This window comes from Dromiciops gliroides, chromosome 6 (genome assembly GCF_019393635.1).
Source record: "Dromiciops gliroides isolate mDroGli1 chromosome 6, mDroGli1.pri, whole genome shotgun sequence".
Taxonomy (NCBI): Eukaryota; Metazoa; Chordata; class Mammalia; order Microbiotheria; family Microbiotheriidae; genus Dromiciops; species Dromiciops gliroides.
Window position 1 is genome coordinate 215,564,972 of NC_057866.1, and position 21,462 is coordinate 215,586,433.

A 21,462-nucleotide genomic window follows, 5' to 3' on the forward strand; every position below is an offset into this window, starting at 1 on the left:
CTTGACACTTAATAGCTGTGTGACCCTGGGCAAGTCACTTAACCCAAACTGCCTCACACACACAAAAAAAAGATGTCTGAAGAAAATTATTGCTTAAGCATTAGGATTTTGAGGGGCAGCCAGATGGCACAATGGATAAAGCACTGGCCCTGAAGTCAGGAGGACTTGAGTTCAAATCTAGCCTCAGACACTTAACACTTACTAGCTGTGTGACCCTAGGCAAGTCACGTAACCCCAATTGCCTCACCAAAAAAAAAAAAAAAGAATTAGGATTGAACAAATGGAAGCTATTGACTTTATGAGAAACCAAAGAACAGTAAAGCAAATCCAAGTGAATAAAAAAATAGAGGGCAATATGAAATATCTCCTTGGAAAAACAACTGACCTGGAAAATAGATCTATAAGAGAGAATTTGAAAATCACTGGACTACCTGAAATCCAGGATCACAATAAGAGTTTAGATAACATCTTTCAGGAGATTTTCAGGGAAAATTGCCCTTATATTCTAGAAGCTGAAGGTAAAATAGAAATTGAAAGAATCCACCAATCATGTCCTGAAAGAGATCCCCAAAGGAAAACCTCTAGAAATATTATAGCCAAATTCCAGAACTCCCAGGTCAAGGAGAAAATCTTACAAGCAGCTAGAAAAAAGGAATTCAAATACTATGGAGCTCCAATAAGGATAAAACAAAATCTCGCAGCATCTACATTAAACAACTGAAGGGCATGGAATATGATATTCCAGAGGGCAAAGGAACTGGGACTATAGCCAAGAATCACATACCTAGCAAAACTGAGTATTATAATCTTTCAGAGGAAAAAATGGGACTTCAATGAAAAACAGGAATTTCAGGCATTTGTGATGAAAAGACCTGAACTGAATAGAAAAGTTGATTTTCAAATACAAGACCCTGGAGAAGCATAATAAGGTAAACAGGAAAAAGAAACCATGCGGGACATTGAAAGGTTAAATTGTTTACATTCTTTTTTTTTTTTTGATTTGACACCACAATTTTAATAAACACCACCACCTTACTATATGTTAAATATGTAACATATTAGCTAGAACAGACTTCAGTTATCCTTCCCATTGTGGTATCCTTCCCAGGGAGGCCAACCACAACTTGCTAGAAATTTATTACGTTCCTACTATGTGCCAGGGAATCTAGGAACACCGATTAATAAGTACGGATAAAGAAATCAAAAAAAATTGTTTGCTCCTGTGAGGACAAAGCAACTCCTTCAGCAACTGCTCCAGTGTCAATAACTATTAATATTTATCACCAAATATACTGCTTAGAGTGAGGACAAGAAATTCCTGAAATCCTTTGATGGGATCTTTTGGCTTTCTTCATTATTAAGCATCATTTTCAGCTGCAACAAATGATGCTTCATTTTACTGATACTCTTTGAGGATAATTCAGGTGTTGATTGTCCAGACATAGGTGTTCTGAAAATTAATGCTGGAATATTGTTTCTGGAACCAGATTTATTACTGCTGAAGGATTTCTTCTTTGTCTTTGTAGATCCCGAAGCTTTTATATCCGGTGTCTTCATGCCAGATTTGTTTGTGGGAGTGCTAAGATTATTTTCATTTCTGCCAAGAAGCTTCTGTTTTTACTATTATACTTCACTGTTTTGTTGCATGCTTTGTAGGTAACCAACAGAACACTTTTGGAGTCCCAGTACTTTTTTTTTGGAGGGAGCGGGGCAGGGCAATTGGGGTTAAGTGACTTGCTGAGGGTCACACATCTAGTAAGTGTTAAGTGTTTGAGTTGGGATTTGAACTCAGGTCCTCCTGAATCCAGGGCTGGTGCTCTATCCACTCCACCACCTAGCTGCCCCTGTCCCAGTACTTTTTAAGAGTCTTTGTCTCTTTAAAAGTGAGTCTGCAATTTTTTTATTCTTGATTAAGAAGTTTCTTTAATTTTGGTGTTAGTTTTGGCTTGAGCTTGAGGCAAGCCCTGTATCTATCTAGCACCAGAATCTGGTAACAATATGGACACTGGCCTTCTGAAACTGACTTTTCATCCCATGAGGAACTGTATATCCAGAGAAGATACCGGGCCTGGCCTGGGCAAGTTTCCATTAGCTTCTCAGCAGCCACCTTGAGGAAATGCTTATTATTCTTCATAACTGCCACCACCTGTGAGATTTAAAATTGGATATACGAGCATTAAACTCCCCCTTTAACTTTTCCCTTGTATATCTCCAAGACCAGTAAGAAAAGAAGCCTCTGAGTTTTAATCAGTGAGGGATTAACTTTTATTGTTTGGGAATTAATTAGACAACAAACAGGTGATACTGATTAGGGAAATAGGAAAGTAGAAATACAAATGAATAATCTTACATTTAAGCTTAGTTTATATTCTTTTATAAAACTCACCGAATCCCAAAACTGCCTGCCAGGCTGAGAACCAGAGCCAATCACCAAAAGCGTGCACCATCACTGCTAAGCTGAGAAGCCAGAGTCAGCACGACAGAGAGTGAACTTCTGTTTCCACTACCAGGTTTAAGTTGGTGTCCCGGAAGTACGGCATGCTTGGCCACATTCTCCAGGCAGCAGCAGGCGCATGGCTGTTCATCACGGTCTCCTCCCCAAAAAGGGCGGTCTTTCAAAATCCGCTTTAGTAGCATGTGCTCAACTCTCAAATGATTCAGCTAAAACTTCCATTTTGTACCACATTCCCCCTTTGTTTCATTTGAAAAATGAATAAGTTTGCTCAATGAAACATTCAAAAATAATATCCTATGCTAGCTAATAATATGTTAATATCAATATAGAAAAGGGAGAGAAAAAAGTTTTGTCCAGAGGGGCAGTCCCTCATGAATGCGACTCTTTAACATTGGTCTTGCAGAGGGAGCGCCTCTGCAGACAGTACATGTTACAAATGGTATATAATAACAGAAGGAGATAACAAAAACTAACAAAACAAAACTGTTCATATAAAGTCTCTGAGTTCTCTTGTCTTCTTGAAATGGTAAGATGTCATCAGGAAGAAGCTAGATTCTGGTCTGGAAAACTGGGTTCTGGACTCTGGACTCTGATCTGGTGGTGAGTGGAGCTAGAAATGCACTCTCCCTTTAATAGATACATGAATCTAGGCCTTTCTCTTTCTCTTCACCAAATTCTTATTCTCCTTAACAAATGCTTAAAAGACTAACTCTTGGTAAGCTTATAATTTATTGGCAACCACTCATTAGATATTTTAGACAGACTAGCTAGAATTTTAGCCCCTTACACACTGCTGGACAAGCACAAAACAAACTCCATGCTGGCCAGAGGGAAAAAGGGAACTGTTTACATTCTTACATGAGATGATAATACTTCCAACTCTAAGAACTTTCTTAGTAAGGAATACACAGAGGACATAGGTCTGAACTGAATATGAAGGGATGATATCTGTAAAGCATTCATTTTTTTGTTTATCCTTGTTCTCTGTGGGGCAAACAGGGTGGGTTGTCTTATGTCTAGAGCTGGATTTGGGCTTGGGGGCCTCCTGGGTCCAGGGCTGGTGCTTTGTCCATTGTGCCACCTAACTAATCCATGACAACATCTTTAAAATAGTTAGGAGAGGGGGCAGCTAGATGGCACAGTGGTTAAAGCACCAGCCCTGAATTCAGGAGTACCTGGGTTCAAATCCGGCCTCAGACACTTGACACTTAACTAGCTGTGTGACCCTGGGCAAGTCACTTAACCCCCATTGCCTGCAAAAAAAAAATAGTTAGGAGGAATAGACTGGTGGAGGGAGAAGGGCAGAGGTGGATTGTAGAGAGGTTGCTCACATGATGGAAACAAGAAAAAGCTTATGGAGGGGAGGGTAAGAGGGGGAAGGAGTGGGGAGTGAGTGAACCTCACTATCATCAGAATTGCCTCAAAGAGGGAATAACATACATACTCAAGTGGGTATAGTAATATATTTTTGCCCTGAGGAAAAGTGGGAGGGGAAGGATAAAAGGGGGTGGGAGAAGAGGGGATGGAGGGAAGGGAAGTTTGGGGGAGGGAGCTGTAATAAAGGAAAACCCTTTGGGGATATTCTGCATAACAGCACATGTATAACATATATTGAATTGCTTGATTTCATAGGGAGAGTTGAAGAGGGAGGGAGGAAGAAAAATTTAGAAAACAGAATTAGCTCAAAGACCTTAACCTCATCAGAGTGGGCTCAAGGTGGGAATAACATACACACCCAATTGGGAGGAGTAATCTATTTAACCCTACAGGAAAGTAGGAGGGGAAGAGGATAAGGAGGGAAGGGTGAATGAGGGGAGGGTAGAGCAGGGGAGGTGGCAGTCAGTAGCAAAACACCTTTGAGGAGGAATAGGACAAAATAAAATAGAAAATAGAGTAAATATCATTGGAAGGGAATAGGATGGAGGGAAATAGTTATGATGATTGACTATGATGGCAAAACGTATGGTACCTACTATGCTAGGCTATTGTGAAGAAAATTCTTTGTCAAGTTTAAGGTAGTATATAAAAGTTATGATGAACAGGATGCCATCAGAAAAACTTGGAAACACCCATGTGAACTGAAGAAGAGAGAAATGTACTGTATACAAAATAACAGCAATAGTATAAGATGATCAGCTAGGAAGCACGTGGTTATTTTCAGCAAGGCAATGATGCAATATAACTCTGAAGGACTTATGAAAATTTCAATTCATCTACAAAGAAAGAACTGATGGTATCTCAAGTCAGACTGAAATACATTTTTTTTTGACAATTCCTTAATCTGAAGGGGTTTTTTTTATCTGTATTCTCTCACAACCTGGCTAATGTAGAGATGTTTTCCATGATTACTCATGTATAACTTACATTGAATTGCTTGAGTTCTTGGGGTGTCAGTGGGAAGGGAGGGAGGAAGAGAAGTTGGAATATAAAGTTTTTAAAAATTGATGTCAAAATTTGCTTTTACATGTAATTTGGAAAATAAAATTCTAAACAGAAAAAAATGAAATATTAGTATTAGAGAAAGATACTCCCAAATGCTCAAGTTTACTTACCACTAGAACTCTAATGGGAGATGTACCAGCCCCAGGAAGGTGAGGTCAGAGTATATTCACTACACAGGTATACACACATAAACATGTGCGTATATATATATATATATATATATATATATATATATATATATATATATATGTATATATATATATATATATATATATATATATATATATATATATATATGTAAATAAAAATATTTTGGTGAGCCTAATACCAAGGACAAAAAAGGGAACAGGGGATATAGACTGTGCCAAAATGGGCTCTCCTTGGTTCCCTTAACCTCAGCAATAGAATCTGCTATAGACAGGGACTTCACCTATATACTATATAAGCAGTATTTAAAATGATTATATTGATTTGGGGTAGATAGCCTGAGCAAAAGCATAAAGGCATGAGATGTAATGAAAACTCAAAAAAAAAAAAAAGGAATTGCTTTTTTAGCTCTATTATCTTCCTCTGAATATAAAACCTATCTTCGCTATCCCCATAGTAACTATCTATGGTTGGGTTCTTTCTCCTTTGCTTGCTAAATTGTATATATTTATTATGTTTGTTTGTTTTTTAGCAGTTATCCTCTGAGGTCTGTCTCAGAGCCCCCCAACCTTAGGCTCTTCTCTTTACTCCTAAGTCACTGCTAGGCCTTCACACACACACTATCCTGTAAATCATCTTGCTACCTGTGGTCCATCCAGTGGCTGCAAACTAACCCAGTCCTCTCTGCCCTGGAAGTGAAACCAGTAATTCTTCTCTCCTGCAGATACCCACATCCCACAGCATCCCTGCCCCTCACTACTGCACTCACCAGGTGAGTGTTAGCTCCTTCTCCCGGCAGTCACGGCCTCTGACATGTGTGGTCAGCACAGTTGTGCTTGGCCTCCCTCAACAGTGGAAGGTCTTTAAATCTCCTATTCAACCATTAGTCCCCCAAACTTTCTGTGAGATGAAAGTTTCTCAGGCTGAAGCTGCCTCTCAACCCAGCTCCCCCCAGGGCTTGTTGCTTGTTGATTCTGCAGATCCTGGAGATGTTTACACTTCACTGTAATCTTTTCATATTGTTTTAGGAGGACATCTGCTTTACTCCATGTTTATTTCCACTGCTCTGAAACTGTTTTTTGTCTTTCTTTATGCAGTAAATTTGGAGAGCCAGAAGTTATCTTACCTACTTCACGATCTTCCCAGAATCCTTTCCTATGTAATCTTCACAACAACCCTGGATGTAGTAGGTATTTTTATTATCCCTGATTCTTTTTGTTGTTTAGTGGTTTTTCAGTTATCTCTGACTCTACATGACCAACCCCTTTTGGGTTTTTGTTAGTTTGTTTTTGGCAAAGATAATTGAGTGGTTTGCCATTTCCATCTCTAGCTCATTTTACAGATGAGAAAACTGGTGCAAAGAGGGTTAAGTGACTTGCCCAGGGTCACAAAGCTAGTGTCTGAGACCACATTTTAACTCAGGTCTTCCTGACTCCAGTCCAAGGACTCTGAATGAAGTTATATGGCTCACAAAGCTAGTAAGTGTCTGAATCTGAATTTGAACTTAGTTCTTTCTGACTCCAAGGATAGCATTCTACTCAATGATCTCCTGATGCCTCAATTAAATAATTGTTGATTAACTGGTTCCTGAGATAATCTTCATACTATAGAGTCTGATAAGACTCTGATCAGATAGGAAGTATGGTCTTCACTGACTTCAGCATTCTTTCACTATTTTAAGAAAGCATAATTTCTTCATGAGGGGCAACAATTTATACTGAAGCAGATCACAAACCACAACTCTGCATGCTTTGGCAAATGATCTTCATGGATAATTATGGGCAGAAAAATCATTGCTTTTGTGACCATGAAGACTGTTTTAGGTGATGAGACTCTCCTTGGAACCAATGATCAAAAAATCTGATATTGTTTTATACTTAATCATTCACTTAAAATAGCAATTACCTCATTTTCTTTACTTCATCCAATTGTGTCCCACATGCTTGCAAGGTGAGCATTCTATTAGGAAGACATAGCTAAAGTAATCTGGAAAGTCATTATTAGGAAGGCTTTAAATCATGCTTCACCTCCTGGCATGTGGGAGCCTAGGAATCTCTGAAATGGCTGTGAGAAGAATGGATAATGTCTCTCAGAACCATGAATCTGTCAGGAACTCCAGATAAAAGTGCAACATTGGGCCTTATCTTTCAACAGTTTCTAATTATTTGTAAAAGAATAATGTTTTCATTATAATGTAAAGAACAAGTTTTGTATCCACCATCCCTGATTCTAACTGGAAATCTGAGGAGAGATCATGGTTACAGAGGATAAGTTGGAGAAAGAAGCATTGGTTTTTAGAAGTTTCCATTGAATTAATCAATAAACAAGTATTTTTTTTTTTAAGAAAACCTACTATGGGGGCAGCTAGGTGGTGCAGTGGATAGAGCACCGGCCCTGGAGTCAGGAGTACCTGAGTTCAAATCCGGCCTCAGACACTTAACACTTACTAGCTGTGTGACCCTGGGCAAGTCACTTAACCTCAATTGCCTCACTAAAAAAAAAAAAAACTACTATGTTCCAGATTCTTTACTACGTACTGAAGATATAAATATAAATAACTTCTTTAAAAAATCCTCCTCACAAAATGCTTATATTCTAATGGGGAAAGCAACATATACAGAATATATATATATATATATATATATGAAGAGAGAGAGAGCACAAATAAATGAAAACATGCTAAATATAAAGTGGTTGAAGAGCATGATTAGCAGCTGAGGGGATCAGAGAAGGCTTCCCATAGAGTGTGTTGTTTGAATTCTGTCTTGAAAATGGTTGACAAAACTACTCTCCTTCATTACTCAGGTTGGGACAACAAAAAGATTGGGCTTTAAGTATTCAAAAAAAATACAGAAGAGTAGAAAGGCAAAAATATTTCTTGAAATTAATATAATCAATAAATTAATTAATATGAATTTTTAAAGTACATATAGTGAGCGAGATATTGTACTAGATACTGCAGATATAAATACCTAACTAAGATAATCCCTGGATTCAAGGAGCTTACATTTTTTTAAAAGTATATAATATTTTCTACCATAAATAGTTATAGGATAAGTAACTTGTGGAAAGAAAAACCACTGTTTAAAATTTAGAATACAAATCAGTAAAAATCTTTATACTTAGTAGCAAGTTTTGTTGTTGCAAAACAATCAATAAATAAATTGGGCAAAAACTTGGGGGAAAGCTGAACAAATTGTATTATTTGAATAAAATGGAATTTTAGTTCACCATAAGAAGCAATGAAAATGAAGAATTCAGAGAAATACTGAAAGACTGAAAGGGATTGATGTGGACAAGTAAACAGATCCAAGAAAACAAGAGAGTAATTACAATGTCAGAACAAGAAAAAAATTTAAAACAAAAAGATTTCATAACATAAATTAAAAAGAAACTGATCATTCTGCATTTATAGTGATAAATCTTGACCTAGGAGAAAAGATGAGAAACAGCACCATTCCTTTTCATTGGAAGGGTGGGAGACAATGGATATGTAATGTTGCATATATTTACAAGATCTTGAATAAGGGAATAACTGAGAAAGGAACAAAGGTTCTCAAAGGATCGTGAGTCAGGTAGTTCTTTACTCATCAGCATGCAAGTGTGTTATTCACCCTATAGTCCACAGGCACAAAATTACAAAGATGACAATGATCATGATCATGATGATGCTGTTGCTCATGACAACAGTGGCTCAGACATGCCACGGGTTATGAATTCCTGATTAAGAGTCCACATCTCCTGGTCTCTGCCCATCTAATTCAACTTTTACTGGGCAGATTCGCAGGGAATGAGTGAGTGGGAAACATTAGACATAATCAGTGGATGGTCTGGACCATAGCTTCCCCCTTACCTACCACAAAGACATTGTAATTTTCGGGCTCATCATCTCTTATAGCATAGTAGTATTCCACCAAAATCATATACCACAGCTTGTTCAGCTATTCCTCAATTGACAGGCATCCCCATAGTTTCCAGTTCTTTAGCAAAGTTTGCAAATTACGTATCTGGATTAGATGAATTTGTTAATCCTGCTTTCCCAACCCTGAATGAAACTGACAAAACCTATTAGACAAATAGGAACTTCCTGATATTTAGACAGGTCAGTAACTTTATATTTATTCTGTACATATCTTATATGTACTTGTCCCTCCTGCTAGAATGTGATCTCATTGTGAATAGGATTATTTCATTCTTTGTGCTTATATCCTCAGAGCCTAGCATGATTCCTAGCCCACTGCAGGGGCTAAATGAACAATCTGTTTATTGATGCATGAATAGAGTAGAGAAAAATAGGAAGGAAGAATCTGAGTTCAATGTCTGCCTCCATTGTCACCCTCTCAGGTTTTCATTGATATATCTTCATTTTTATTTTTGTGGTGAGGGAGAGAATGTGTTTGGTGAGGGGGGAAATAAGTTTCTATTTTTTTTATTATTAAATGATTGTAAATAAAATGAAGGGTGAACCAGAAATGAGTAAAAGAGAAAATAGGCAAAAATTAGGAGTAGAAATGTCTCATAAGGGGGCAGCTAGGTGGTACAGTGGATAAAGCACCGGCCCTGGATTCAGAAGTTCCTGAGTTCAAATCCGGCCTCAGTCACTTGACACTTACTAGCTGTGTGACCCTGGGCAAGTCACTTAACCCCCATTGCCCTGCAAAAAAAAAAAAAGAAAAAAAAAAGAAATGTCTCATAAGCTTTATTTTATATTTCAGTCCCATCTCTAAACATCTTAATCCTCCTCATCTCATTAGATTATAAACTTCTTGAGGACAAACAATTTGCCTAATTTATCTCTGTAAATCCATTTAGTCTGGGGTACAGTACTTTGCAATGAGTACATTTAATGAGGGTTTGTTGAAGTGACTTTTCTGTTGAACTGATACAAAATCGAAAAAGCCAAATTTAAGCTCTTCATGTTAATGCATAACAGATGGCCATGTATTTGCTAAGGATAGCTGAATGCCCAGTGGGTGGACCACATTTTCAGGAGATTTGAACCTTTGCATTCTCTATTAATTATATCTTCTAAATCTTAAGAGAATAGACTATCAATTAAGTACAGCCAACTTACACATCTGGATTCCAACCAGACTAACTCTTAATAGGGTTCAGGTCCATCTTTAACAAGGCTGTGGAAATCACTACACTTTGATCACAAGCCTAAAAGGGAGGCTCTTGTAATTCACACTGAAGACACACACTTCTACATTAAAACCTAATTTTACAACCAGCTAGTCTAATCTCGCTACAATTCTTCTGTCCTAGCCTTCAGGAATAATTCTAAGTACATTTATTGTAGTATTTCACGGCTATATTAGACATATACCTTCTCTCTAATCTATTCAGTAAAATCTTTTTAAGTTGAAGCCCCTGGGTGTCTGGCATTGTTCTAGAAAGATAGAGCAATCTTAATCTAATAACTATTCTTTTTAACCAAAAATCCTATCATGTTTATGCATATTTATATTTCATTACTTTGTTACAATTGTGGGCTATATCAGCAATAGCAGAAGAACTGCATGCAGCATCATGGAAAAGACATCAGACTTGGGAGTCCAAAGACAAAGCTTTGAGTCTAGTCTCTGCTACTCTTTAGCAATGTGGCTTGAACAAGTTAATTTCATTGTAAGTTAAGATTTGCTAGGTGGAGCAATGTATAGAGTATAGCCTGGAGTCAGGAAGATTCATATTCCTCAGACATCTACTAGCTTTGTGACACTGAGTAAGTTACTTAGTCCTATTTGCCTTAGTTTCCTGATCTATCAAATGAGCTGGAGAAGGAAATAGCAAACAACTACATTATCTTTGCCTAGAAAACCCCAAATGGGATCACAAAGATGTGGACCAGAATGAAAAACAACTGAAAGATTAGCAAGGTTCCTTCCACCATTCACCATATATATAACCGTATCTATCTACCTCTACAGACCTGTGATTTTGCTGATGTGGAAGCTCCTATATCATGGTCAATTTTGTTGGTTTGAGACTTTCCACCCACACAAACTTTAAGGTCTTAGTGAACTGCCTGAGTTATAGAGAGGTTAAGAGATTTGCCCGTGTTAACACCAAGCTCAACCTTCTGTCCATTCTGCCACATAGCTTCTACTACTACTTTTTTTTTTGGTGGGGCAATGTGGGTTAAGAGATTTGCTCAGGGTCACATAGCTAGTAAATGTCAAGAGTCTGAGGCCAGATTTGAACTCAGGTCCTCCTGAATCCAAGGCCAGTGCTTTATCCACTGAGCCACCCAGCTGCCCACTTGTCCTACTTCTAATGATAATGCTAAAATATTCCCTTCTCTTAATTTTTCTTTTGCTTCTGCTCTAAGTACGAGATGTGTCCATTATCACCAAGTTCTAAAACCTGATTATGCATTAACAAAGTGCTTGTCTAAATCACTGGATGCCCTCTTGCATGTTCTGTTTAAGTTCTGTTGCTCATTAGAAATGTTATAAATAGGGGGCAGCTAGGTGGCACAGTGGATAAAGCACTGGCCTTGGATTCAAGAGGAACTGGGTTCAAATCTGGCCTCAGACACTTGATACTTTACTAGTTATGTGACCCTGGGCAAGTCACTTAACCCTCATTGCCCCGCCCCCAAAAAATGTTATGAATGAAGTATGTGACCACTTTCCATTGCTCTGTAGTACAGGGGAACTAGACTATCTTACTATCATTTGGATCTCTTTCTAGGCAGTCTTTTCCAGTGTGTGGAAACACAATTATCAAGGTTTTGTTTGTTTGTTTGTTTGTGTTTCCTTTAGAGGAGAAACATTCTCACACATCACCCAAGCAAGGGAATGAGCACATACTCACTTGAAATTGTATTCCCCCTACATTGCTTTTGCCTAGTCCATAGTAAGTACTTAATAAATAAATGTACTGTCTATCTACTTACCTACCTTTTTAATTTATCATCTATCTATCCAACAATCATTTATCAAATTAAGTGAATCTAATTAAGTGATTTTGGTGAAATTAATGGTAATTTGAAAAAGGAACTTATCAGCAAAAACCAAAACAGACCAAACAAAAACAAATACATCAGTAACTTGTCCAACAGTATTCAAATAACGAGTCCCATTCTTTTCCACTAGCTAACAGGTAGGAAGAAAAATGAGGGGGAAAGGGAAGAAAGATACAGTTAAATAGAACCATATTGAAGTGAATCTTAGTGGGGGGAAGAATGTCCAATGATGTAACACAAGAATCAGTGTTGGAATTGGGTTTTGTATGTTCAATAACAGCTTAATCACCTCCATAGGTTATTTCACTTGAGAGATATTCTCCCTATTCAGAACGGAGAAATAATATTGAGTAACTTGGATAGATTAGAAATGTCGACAGACAATAAAAACAAACTTCAGCTTTCTAAACTAATATCTCTGTGGAAAATGCTACATAATGCAGTTATCTAATAGAAGGAACTGCTCTACAAAGCTATCAATATTAAAAGAGACCCAGGTGAGATATTGGAAACCACAAAGAATTTACAATGAATGACAGTAAAATAAGCGAATGTAGTAGCAAGCACCCTCAACAGAGATATTATCACAAATGAAAAAGATCACATTATTATCACCTTAAAACTTACATAGCAAGAGAGCATTCATATTCCCAGATCTTGAGATCCCATAACTAGAAGGGAAAAACAAATAAGCCAGAAAACTTGATATGGCTTGAGGAAGCAACAATTAATAATTAAATTAATAATTAAAAGAAAGAAAGAAAGAAATGATTCGTTTTCAAACCTTATTAGGATCAAGTTGACTTGTTTGTTTAAAAATATGTATAATAATGACAGAAAAGGGACAATGTGATTTCATCCCCATCACCTATATGAGGTACTCCCTAATGGAGAAGCTTTCTCCACAGATATAGATAAACAACTCCTTTGTAACAGCTTAACCTTAGAGAAGGGGTTATTCATCTTTGTTTGTCTCATTGGGAATCTGGTAGAGACTCTGTATTCTTTTTCAGAGTAATTATTTTGTGTACATAAAATAAAACAATGGAGGAGCTAGGTGGCACAGTGGATTGAGCACCAGCCCTGGATTCAGGAGGACCTGAGTTCAAATCCGACCTCAGTCACTTAACCCCAACTACCTCACTAAAAAAAAAACCACAACTAGGTTACGGAGGAAAAAATTATACTGAAATCATTAGTAAAACATTAAACTAGAAAAGTTCCCAGTCCCCAGGTTATAAGCCTCTGCTTTTCACAGTTGTCTTGGGTTAAATGACCATCACACAGCTGATACCTATCAGAAGCAGGATTTGATTCCAGGCCTTCCTAATGCTTATGCCAGGCCTCTGGCCACCAAACCATTCCAACTTTAACATAATCAAATCTGTTCCTAGTTCCTATATCCATACAAAAAACAGGTAGTGGGCTGCATCTGGCCCCGAAGCTATAGTTTGCTAGTCTCTATACCCTATAAAGTATCATAAAGTCAAGTAAATAAGCAATTAGTAAGCTCCTATTATGTGCCAGGTCCTGTGCTATCCTCCCTCCTTCTCCTTGAGTGTTTTCATGTCCTTGGATGATAATCCATTGTCAGCTCCATACTGGTAGGTTTAGAGTCGGAAGGGACCTTAGAAATTATCAAGTCCAATTGCTTAATTGACAGAAAAGGAAACTGAGACAGAGAGGTTAAAATGACTTCCTCGTGATCACACTGTTATTAAGTGCCTGTAGTGAAATTCAAACTCCAGTCTTCATGACTCTGGGCCTGGGGATTCATCTAAAATCTGTCACAGCTCCTGGCCCCCTTCACAGCCTTAAGAACACCAAGTCACATCCCTGCCAGAATGAGGCATCAGAGGGAGTCCTTAGAGGGAGATAGTAAGTATAGAGCGTCTTTAATGGGTTAACACAAACAGGAAAGAATGGTTATTTAGACTGTTACAAAAAGCATAGCATAGCAATTATTGTGAAGTGAAATTCAGAAAAAAAAATTAAATGTATGATCAGGAATACATTTTTCATACTGACATCTGTTTAGATTTCCAGATGGACTAAGGAGAATAGAATGTGTATTGAGAGAACACAGAGAACTGTTTTTAGCAGCTACAAAAAGAACATAAGGAGAGAATTCCCCATCACCAAAGGAATATGAAATTCTCGTACTGTATCTGGAATATGATCCTCAGATTTTTAACAGCATTAAAGCAAACAAACAAAACAAAACGTGCTTAGTATTTACCATCCCAGTCTATTGCAGCTAACTTCAAGGTAAATGGGAATCATAGTTTCTTGAAAGAGAAGGACTCACAAAGATCTCTGGAGAAGAAAAGATACACAGGGCCTTGCAAGGGATTATCTTCTGCCCTGCAGAAGAGCAATGATTCAGGTGACTGGTGCTATCCTATCTTGACACCCAGGCCTAGACAAGTATAAAGCATGGGACATGTGGTTCCAGGTGTGCCAGTGCATGTGTCTCAGGATCTCTGTAAACCTATGTGCCCAGGTTAGGCCAAGATTAATCACTCACTCCTATTCTTTCTTGCAGATGATCAGCATATTTTACACAGCTATGTGAGCCAGTGATGAGGAAAAGGACCAGTTGTCATGTAGAGAAGCTCAGATATATCTGATTTTTTTCCACTTCTGATACCATTGAGATAGAGTGGGAAAGAAAGAGGGGGGGAAAGAGAAAGAGAGAGAGAGAGAGAAAGAGAGAGAGAGGTATAGGTATACAAACATACACACACATACATATGTATGAATGAATGTATGTATATATGTACGCATGTATGTATATGTTTGAATAATAAGGGATTCCAGAAAAGTACAAGAGCAGGAGAGAGGGTCTACCAGACAGGGGTAGTGAGCATCACTTGAACAGAGACATCTTGGCCCAAAGACTCCCAGAAAACCATAAGTTTAGCTACAATGATATACTGTTCATTTGACATAGTGTAAAAAAAATCATTTCTAGAGTCAAGAACAACCTTAATTCAAATCCCACATCGAACATTTATTAGCTAACTTGCTGTAGGCAAGTCAATTAACTTGAGTGTCAATTTTCTCATCCATAATGTTGCTTATTCTGCCAATTAATGATATCTCCTACTATACAGGGTTATTGGCAGCTTGGTGGTATAGGATATAGAATGCTGGGCATGGAATAAGACCTGACTTCAAATCCATCCTCAGACTATCTGATCTTGGGCAAGTCACTTAATCTGTCTCAGTTTCATCACCTGTTAAATGGGGATAATAATAGCACCTACCTCCCAGGGTTGTTGAGAGGTTCAAATGAGATAATATTTGTAAAGTATTTAGCACAATGCCTGGTACATAGAAAATATCATAAATGTTAGTTCTTGATTTTTTTAATTTAATAAGGAATGACTGTAATAACTGAAATTGATTATATTACTAACATTATTATTCTCCATGAGGGCAGGTAAACTTTTTTTTCAATGATACATGACTAAAATGTCACTTTTTATACTTGTCTATTCCATGTCACTTCCTGGGAGGGGGGGTGTTGATATGATAAAACATTAGATACCCATTGATATTTTCCACATGGGTTGGAGAGAGAGTTATAATGAAAGAACTGGGCTTTTCAAATTTGGACCAAAACAATTTGGTGGCTTAAGTGCCCCTTCCTCTGAGATACAGTATAACCAGGCAAAACCAGCAAGAATATCAAAATTTTAACCCTGGCAAAATAACTTCTTGTGCTATTAATGTTGAGTCTATTTAGGAACAGGGAAAGAGAACAATGCCATGCAACTCCTTGATTATTGGGACAATGAAAAATTCATGCTTTGCCCTCTCACAGGTTAAGCAGACTACCTTATATATACCTTATATATACCATTGAACTTTCCAGTCTGCCATTCCAGATAAATTGTTTTCATTTTACTGTTTGTGCTTGATAAGGTTATTGGATTGATTCAAGTTGTTCATGATGCCTCGCGGGCAAAGGATGCTACAATATATGGTGCCCTTTAGAACACTTTATTGTTTTTGTAAGTGAGATACATGTCAGAATAGCCAACCCATGATGGTTACAGCAACAAAAATTTTTGCGATCAAATGAAGGAAATTTTGCCCTGGCACAAGTAATGAATGCTAACAATCAGTTATACCAGACCAAGATTATAGAAGGTATGTGTGTTTTCTTGCCAAGTCTTGTTAATGTTACCTCCACAGCATTCATTACATCTGTCTCCACACAATAACCACACAAGATCAGCCTCTCCATTTTTTATGCCTGAATTATTACAATAGTCCCCATCTTGTTGTACCTTCCACCAAGGACTCCTGGAATCCAGCCTACAAACAAGCGCAAAATTGATATTATTAATGAATATCACTGAACATGCCAATAACTTGCTCACAAAGCCCCAGTGGGGTCCCTATTGGCTCTGAGATAAAATAGATCCTCTTTTTGGTATTTAAAGCATTTCAGAGTCTGGTTTTTATATACCTTCCTAGTTTTTTTTTAACATAATAAGGGACTGGATAATAGGAACCCTGTCCTTGGAGCATGATAAGTACACTCTTCTATGCAAACCATGTAGGGAAACTTAGTGAGCCTTCTTCTGGAAGTGCATGATGACTTGTAAAGAAAGGTCATGTTCTCTACTTCAGATCACTCACAAGTATTCTACAACTGTTTCTAGTTCACTAACCACACAGTGGAAAAAAACAGCACTAACTTGCCAGAGCAAGATTCACTTTCTCTTTCTTGCCTTGCTACATCCAAGTGAGGAAACAAAGACTGTTATAAGACTGGCTTGGGATGTGGTCTGGGAGGGAACAGAGACAGATTCTTTTCTCTGAAATGATATAAATCTCTTAAGTTCAGAGCCAGTTTTGTTTTTGTCTTTAAATGCCTATCACCTAGTATAATGCCTCGGATATGGTAGCTAATTAACAAATGCCTATTGATTGATTGTCTGAGCAACATGACAACTTTACAATGATGCTTTACAATCTCAGTCCTCTGCAGGAAGTGTCAAAATACTACTTCTCACCTAGTAGTTGCCATTCCTAAAATGAATTCCATCTTCAATTAATTCACAAGTCATACCAGAAAGCATGACTTGACCTTTTAGAATAGGGATTATTAGAAAACAGATTTCTTTACTTCTGCATGAACAGATTCTAAAACGGAGACAATCTCTCTCTCTCTCTCTCTCTCTCTCTCTCTCTCTCTCTCTCTCTCTCTCTCTCTCTCCCCACTTCCCCTTATCCATTCCTACACAAAATTAAAAGAAAAGCTGAATGAGTCTCAAAAAATAACTTGGAGGCTTTGCTAGGTTTAGCTATAAGTATATAAATTAAAGTCTTAAATTTGTCAAAACCCTACAGACAGAATTCTCAAAACATATTCTTTTTGAAGGTATTAGCCCTTGTTGACTAGAAACCCCATGATTTTCAGAATTATTGTGATTACTTTGTATAAACTTTGTTCTCTGTGCTGTGTTGAAAAGGGTATAGCTAATACTGAAAGTACTTAACTCCCAGGGAAGAATGAGGCCACTACAAAAGGCTCAGCTGAAATCATGGGCCTATTGATCTTTAAGGATTAATTTTGAGTAGGTCAGGATACCAACAAATAAGTAGGATAGGCATAGGGACTGAACCTATGATTTTACTGATTGATACAAATGACTCCTGGGTGAGGAAATTCCTGTTACAAATGCAGATTAGAATTTTTTGTATGCACTTCAGTGACAGTGATGTTAGTGTCCAAATGTCTATCTCTGATGTATTAAATAGTTTTCTGTAATATTGTTTTGCAAATATTTTCCATTCTTAACTCTATAGCCCTGTTTTTATTTGCATCCTTTAAAGCCCCTAACAAAAATTAGGTGAGAAATAAAACAGAGGATCATTAACAAGGGCTACACCATCCTGTGACCCAAGGTATTCTTAATGACCTTGATATATGGTTAGTAGAAAACTTGTCACAAAATAGTCTATAAGGAAGTGTTTTACTTTGCCTAGTCAAATCACTTTTCAAAATTAACAAAGACAATGGGATTTTATATTCTCTCCATCTTTCAATCTATTGGTCAAGCAGCGGTCCATTATTTAATATAATTTCGAAAAGCCTTTTTGCTCCCAAATGATATGCCTTCTATTGTTGTTGTTACAAAAGTTATCTGCCTCACTCTTTCTTCCTGTGTTATCAAAGGGCTGTGGCAAGACAAAAGTCAGGATGACTGGGAATGGCCTGGTTGCAGTGGAGTATATGGGTGTTCAAGGAGGACTAGCACTTCTGATGTGAGGGGTTGCTGAACGTTTTTCAGGGCTGCTCATCCAGCTTTTGTGTCCACATCTCACCCAACTCTAACCCCTGGCTCCAAGAAGTTGTAGCACACACTGTGGACACACGCCAGAAAAATTGTCTCAGCAGATGAGCTAATCCAGGTTGAGGGTAAGCAATGGGCTTCAAACCTGGTTGGTGAGTTACAGGGCTGTCTACCCCAAGTATGTGAAAATTTGTCTCAGAGGAATGAGTGGAGGAGAACAGTTTGTTCCAAAGGCTATGAAAACAGATGAAGTGGGTTCTGTAGAGAGTTTAGAGATTGGTCAGACATCAAAGACACCAAGGCCTTCCATTAATGTGTAGGTGGTCCTCAAATAGATTTTGTATAGATGGGAGAGTAGGCATACAGTTTGTTCATTTCTTTTGGTTATCAATAAAGTATTAGATGTTTCTATACTTTTGCTATTTTCCCCTCCTTTAAATATTTATAAATCAGTACCTTAAGGTTTTCCCAATTGTGTTATTATTGTCACAGATCTTCTTTTACTTCTCTCTTTTTTTTCTTTTTTTTTGGGGGGGGGAGATTGAGGCAAATGGGGTTAAATGACTTGTCCAGGGTCACGCAGCTAATAATTGTTAAGGGTCTGAGGCCTGAGGCTAGATATGAAGTCAGGTCCTCCTGAATCCAAATCCACTGCGCCACCTAGCTGTGTCTCCTCTTATTTCTCTTACTCCCTTCTGCCCCTCCCCCTTTCATATATATATAAAATCAGATATCCTCTCTATATATAGAGAGAGATACATGGATACATAGACACATAGATACATAGATAGATATAGATATCTATGTAGAAAGTGAAACATATATGGAGATAGATGTTTTTTCTCTAACCAATCCCAATCCAGCTATTTTTCTAATCTTTGTTTTCTTTAGTGCCATTTCTATTTCTTCTATAAGTACATAAGGCCTGTGATTCTAGAGAATGGATGTCTCGATTCCAGTATCCTTGACAAACAGCTGATTGCAATAATTTTTTCAAGTCTTTTTCATTTTTTTTTGTTTGTCATCCTCTTTCCATTTTTATCCTTGAATGCCCTTGGGATAATTTTGTTTATTTGAAATATGAATACTTACAGTAGGATGTCCAGTCCATCTTTTTTAACCCCTATTCTGTGCATTTGTACATATAATCATATAATTTTCTTTTCCTTCCTTCCTTCCTTCGCCCCCCCCCCCCACTCCAGGGAAGAAGTTGGCTTAAATATTACAGTTACAGGGTTCTGATATAATAGTGAAGGGTTTTAAACATCAAATGGAGGATTTTTTATTTTATCTTACAGACACTAGGAAGTCAATGGAGCTTCTTGATCATGGAAATGACATAGTGAGATTTGTGCTTTAGGAATAGCAATTTGACAGCTGTGGAGAGGATGGATTAAATAAAGGAGAATACTTTAGTGATCAGTACTATTTCAGTACTCAGCAGGGGAGAGATTAGAGCCTAAACCGGGTTGATGGCTCTGTGAATGGAGAGAAGGGGACAGGTAAAAGAAATGTAGTTACAATCAACCACATTTGAAAAATTATTGAATATGAGGGGTGAGGGAGAGAGAAGACTTTAGGGTGATTCAGAAGTTGTGAACTTGGGCACTTAGGTTGTGTGAGATTTAAAATTGGATATTAGATCATAAATCTCCCCTACTTAACCTTTCCCTTAATTTATCTCCCAGACTAGTAAATGGAAGAAGCTTTTGGTTTTCTAGATAGACCTTTTATTGTTATTGTAGTCACAAGGTGATGTTGATTAGAAGGATAGGAAAGTAGAAACACAATACAAATCGTCTTAAGTCTAAGCTTAGTCTATATTCCTTATAAAAACTCACCAAAAGAGAAAGCCACCTTTGGAGAGAAAGAGACCGTGTGCTGCTGCTAACCGTGAGCTGGGCCCAGTCGAAACTCTCATCAGCATCAGCCTGTGCCGAGCAGTCAGGAGACCACCAGAGCAGGAAAAAGCCCCACTTCCGTTCTCTCCACCCCGGAAGTCGAGTGCGTAGCAGGCAGTCTGACGTGCGCAGCAGGCGGACTGCTTGGTCTCCTCCCCAAAAGGGTGGTCCTTCAAAAATTGGAGTCTTTCAGTTATCCTAACCAACTGTTAAAAAACTTTCATATTTTTTTTACCACAGTTGATAGTGCTATACTTTACAGGAATGAGGAGTTTAGAAATAGGGGAGGAGTTGGAAGGAAGATGATGAGATTATGTTCAACATATTGAATTTGATATGCCTATGAAGCATTTGTTTGACAATGTCTAGTTCTAGTAATCCAGCACAGGAGCTCAGAAGAGACATAAGACCTGTATATGTAGTTTGGATTTCATTTGCTCAGAGATAGTAATTGCATCTGTGGGAGCTGATAAGATAAGAAAGACAGAGAGTAGACAGAAAAGTCTGAGCTTTTCAGTGATGGGAACGCTAAAAGAAGGTCCATTGGTATGCAGGAGTAGGCTAAAAAAGTTCCAGGCGCAGCAGGTGGAAAGAAACGCACCGGAACGCAGTCAGGTTGTACATTTTATTTCCCTGTATTCTTAATTTTAAATTGTATCTCATAAATAAACTCTGCTTTGATTATTTAGTTAAGAGGCTTCTTAATCTCTTGCTTATCAATTTTGGGAGTGGAGCAGTGTGGTGGAACTTTATAAATGGCCCATATTAAATTAATAGCAATCAGATAACCAAACAGTCAACAGTCCCAGATTAAGTAGCCCAGTCAGATTAGGCCCCCCAAATTAGGCAAACTAGTTAAAATATTCTTACACTACATACCGTAGTATGTTGTTATGATAGTCACATGGTGCAGTTGATAAAGAGTTGGAACTGGAGTCAGGAAGACCTGAATTCAAATGCAGCCTCAGACATTTTCTAGGTGTGTGACCTGAGGTAAGTCACTTAATCTCTATTTGCTTCAGTTTTCTCAACTGTAAAACCATGGGATAATAATAACACCTACTTCCCAGAGTTGCTGTAAATATTAAATATATATATATATATATATATATATATGTGTGTGTGTGTATATGTATATGTATATATGTATATATATTTTTAGTGAGGCAATTGGGGTTAAGTGACTTGCCCAGGGTCACACAGCTAGTCAGTGTTAAGTGTCTGAGGCCAGAT

At 37.7% G+C, this 21,462-nt stretch overlaps 1 pseudogene; it reads right to left on the bottom strand.

Moving 5' to 3' along the window:
* Positions 1-1,296: 1,296 nt before the first annotated feature.
* On the bottom strand, positions 1,297-2,540 carry LOC122732217 (annotated as a pseudogene).
* Positions 2,541-21,462: the final 18,922 nt, after the last annotated feature.